Source organism: Petaurus breviceps, unplaced genomic scaffold (assembly GCF_028583685.1).
Source record: "Petaurus breviceps papuanus isolate PSGF00001 unplaced genomic scaffold, PetGlider_PUasm1.0 90849, whole genome shotgun sequence".
NCBI lineage: Eukaryota > Metazoa > Chordata > Mammalia > Diprotodontia > Petauridae > Petaurus > Petaurus breviceps.
In genome coordinates, this window is record NW_027187361.1 from 11561083 (window position 1) to 11565513 (window position 4431).

Sequence of the window (4431 nt, forward strand, 5' to 3'; positions counted from 1 at the left end):
AGAGAGAGAGAGAGAGAGAGAGAGAGAGACAGAGAGAGAGAGAGAGACAGAGACAGACAGAGAGAGAGACAGAGACAGAGACAGACAGAGACAGAGAGAGAGACAGAGAGAGACAGAGACAGAGAGAAAGAGAGAAGAACTTTTTGGAAGCAGCACCCTCGTGGAGGCAGAGAGAGACTAAGAGAATTGCTGGTGGCCACTTTGAATTGCCCTGGACTTTTGAGACCTGCCCCCGGAGCTGCCAAGGACTGAGGAGACATGGCTGTTTTGCTGGTACTTTGTCTGTCTGTTTTGATGTTGTTTTGCCAGATTTGTCCACTGGTGAAAGACAGTCCTGTTGTTGAAGCAATCCTGGAACCTGGCTGCTGGTTAAGAGCTCCTGAGACTGTCCTGCAGACAGAGTGAATACTGTCCACTGGTGAAGGACAGTGCTGTTGTTGCAGGGGTCTGGGAACCTTTCTGTTGGTTCAGAGCTACTGAGACTGTCCTGCAGACAAAGAGTGAATACTGTCCACTGGTGAAGGCAGGTCTCGAAAGTCCAGGGCAATTCAAAGTGGCCCTCAGCAGTCCTCTCAGTCTCTCTCTGCCTCCACGAGCGTGCTGCTTCCAAAAAGTTCTTCTGCCTCTCTCTTGTGTCTCTCCAAATCTACATCAACAGCTCCTCCCAGTTCAGGACTCTCTTTTCACGTCAACAAGTCCATCCCACAGGTGGGATTAACAAACTCTGGGTTTTAACACAATCAATTTGAAAACCAAGCCAATACAGGGGGATCTTTATATTCCATTACTATCACATACAGCAATCAATCTCTAACACAAGTAGCAAAGATGAGAGGTAGTTGGGGAGGGAGGAATTTTTAATAATGGAAGAGACCTTAGATATTATTGAGATCAACTTCTTTCTTTATGTCATTGACCATGACATAATATATTAAAAACCAAGGCACTACAAAAAGTTTCAGTTTTAGCTGAATTCTTCTTCCATCTAACCAAGTATTAAATGGATCCAGTGTATATAAGGCTCATCCAGAATCACAGAATGTCAGAGCTCAAAGTACCTCTAGACATCATACAATCTAACACCTCAGTACATTAGAGTCCCAGTTTTAGTGACTGAGGTGACTTGCCCCATATTATGCTGATATGAAAAAGCAATGCCAGTTTATCAACTGAAGTTTTCTGGCTCCAAGTTCAGTGTTTATTTCAGTGTAGCATGCCAGGAATGGAGGTCATCATTGGTATTCAAGACCTGGTAACTTTTTTGAGTATGGTGAATTGTTATCACTGATTTTTCCAAGATTCTTAGAATTCATGTAACTGTTAGGCTTCTCATGGACAAAGCTACTAATAGCAATATTTTGCTGTTGTTATAGCAAAGATTTGAAAAATATAAGTATTCATCAATTGAGAAATGATTTAATAAATTATGATATATTAATATAATGGAATGTTATTCAACCATGAGAAATGAAGGGATAATTTCATAGAAGCCTAAGAAGACATGTGGACTGATTCAGAGGAAAGTGAGAAGAACCATATTTTATGCAATAACAATAATAATGTAAAGAAAAGCAACTGAAAGATTTAAGAATTCTGATAAGCTCAAAGATTTATCATGCCTTTAAAAAACTAATGATGAAGTATGCTTCCCAGATTTTAGCAGAGAAGCAATTGAGTAAAGGTCCATAATGAGGCATACATTTTGAGACATTGGCAATGTGTGGTGTGGGATGTAAAATTGACTGATTATTAATATTGATTGATCATAAGTACATGGAGAGCTAATTAAGTCTTAATGAGTTTCCACCCCATTTCATTGGACTTGATCAATCTACTATGTATTGGTTAGACCACTCATTGTGTGAATTTCAGCTCCCTTAAGCATATAACTTCATTGTGTGCCTACCCTTGTAGCTTGCCACTTCCATCCTGAAAGTTGCCTGACAACATTATCTACTGAGGAAACAACCGATGCCTTCTTCCTGGTTTCTCTTTTCTCAGTGCTATCCAACTACAAATGTTCTAAATCCATCCCTAAGTACGAACATGTTGACCACAGGCCTCCTGCTCCTCCCTGAAAATTACCAGCCCCAGGATTTTCTAAGTTTGTGAGTCAGTTTGGTAGTAGAATATTTACCCAACCTGCAACTTTTCAGAGGATATCAGGTGATTTTAGATGACCTGGTGAGAAACTGAAAGCTGATGTGCCTGTCGGTCTTTGTTCTTTGTAACGGAAAAGCCCTGGATCTATTTTATTTGCAAGTGTTAGCTTTGTTAATAAAATGATAATGCTCAGAACTCTGTACCTCAGATTCCCTTTATCAGATTTTTATGTGTCAGTTGGTAACTTATATGGGACCTGAATGAGGGACTCCAACACCCAAGGGCACCTCTCCAGGTGATGGAAGATGGACTCCTCCTTGGGTTTAACCCAATCTCTTCTGAGCTAAGGTAAGTGGGAACCTTAATATCCCTGGGTAAATTCTCTTAAAGCTCCCAGTTGGGGAATTCCCACAGTCTGGATAGAGAAGGACCTTCCCTAAAAGCCCTTGGAAAGACCACCTAAAGGCAGGTAAAATTCCCTTCAAAAATAGAGTAGTCCTTCTCATGGGGAGGCACTCATAAAGGAGATAGAGGCTAGCCTATAGTCTGCAAATTGGCAGAGTCTAGAAGCTAACAGAAACTTAACTCTCACTAATACCCTAGGTCAAGCAGCCTTTTTTTTTTTTTTTTTTGTTTTCTCTCTCTTCTTTCTATGATTTGGTCTTTGAATTGTAGAAAGCTTCTTCTTAATGACAGTGAGAGAGGAAGATTTTGCCACTGGGTATCTGGAGGGGATTTTGTAAACCAATATTAGGGCAAAAAGTTCAGCTGACAAATTACATAAAATTCCATATGGGTCCCTAATCTGGTCCAAAGAAGGGATTTCTCAGTTACTACAAACTAAAACTTTAAGCATGCTCCTAAACTTTTTGAGTAAACTGATTAGAGATAAGAAAACAACAACAACAACCTTGCTAGGAAGTACATGTATGGGACTGTTAATCTGGGTGGCTGTCTTGATAATTAAACCACTTTTTCCTGTGGTCTGATAAACAAAAAATGTGTTTTTAATTATGTACTGTTTTTTTGAAATTTCTCAAAAAGAATTGCAAAATGCTATTAGAAATATTGCTTCCCTAATGAGTTATTAAAATGAACATGATAATAGTCTTATAAAAATTTTAATAATGAAGTACCTGTGGCAGCTTAGGTGGCTCACTTACTACCCATGTGACCTTGGGCAAGTCACTTACCCCCAACTGCCCACCCAAAAAAAAGCAAATAAAGAAAAATGAATTTTCTTTTGCCTTAAAGTGTAGAATTTTTGTGATTAAGATGTTTGAGAACCCACCCAATGAGGGTTGTGATTTAAATTTTTAACTGTTCTTAGGTGGGTAAAATTATAATAGCTTATTGATGCTATGAAAGAACTTATGTTATAAAAGTTTAATAAAGTGAAAGTTGCTTTGAAATTGACTAAATTTGGTGGGTTTATATTTTGTGAATTGACTGCTAGAAGACAGCAAGATTAATTTAAAACTACTCAATATCAATTGGCTATATTTTCCTCTAAACGAGCCTCCTGAAAGACTTTATTCTTAACTTTTCATAACTTCCCTATAATGTAATTAAGCAAGTGGTTAGAAAAATAATGCAGAAATTCAAAACAAAACATTCTAAAGTTCTTTAAAATAATCTGCATTTACTACAGAATGAAAGCCTGTCACTTTGTAAATATTATGTAAGTGAACTATTATTACTTGTTTAGTTGTTTGCAATTACTCCATACTGTATAATTATATGCTGGGTTATAGATGTCATTGAATATGATTAATAAAATGCCAGAGATAAGATAGATGATTTCTCCTATAACATAATTTTAACATCCATCCTGTTGAACTGTTTTCTTTTAATTACTAACAAGTTTTATGTTTTAATGCATACTATTAGGTTTGTATTTTACAAAGTATTTTTGTTTTAAATTAAGAAAATAATAATAATTCTAAATTACTTACCTTTGAAAGAAAAGCAGGAGATGTTTGTGTGTGAGGTCCCTTAGACCTTTCCTATTTCACTTAAGTTACAAGATTTTATCAGCTCTGCTGACAGCATGCTGTGAAACTCTGAGGAGCTGCAATTTAAGGAACTAAGAGCTCTCCCAGTCAATGAAGAAAAATTTTCAAGTTAAAATTTAAATAATTCATGTGTTTCATCTGAGACCATTTTGAAAATCATTCAATGATAACAGTTAATAATTAGTAGGTGGTGAAGTTGCAATTTTGAACCAACAATTAACTATGTGAACTCTATGGGTGAGCTAGTATTCACTGCGTTTGTATAAAACTCCAGAATGTGATATTTCTGTGCTTTTCAAGTTTATCAAATGTT

At 36.9% G+C, this 4431-nt stretch overlaps 1 protein-coding gene across 1 annotated transcript in view; it reads right to left on the bottom strand.

The window, feature by feature from the left end:
• Positions 1-4178, bottom strand: part of LOC138149677 (arylsulfatase F-like) — a 49980-nt gene extending 45802 nt beyond the window's left edge. The window contains exon 1 of the mRNA XM_069072843.1: positions 4059-4178. The gene's annotated coding sequence lies outside the window, so the exon portion shown is untranslated. The remainder of the gene's footprint in view (positions 1-4058) is intronic.
• Between the last annotated feature and the right edge of the window lie 253 nt (positions 4179-4431).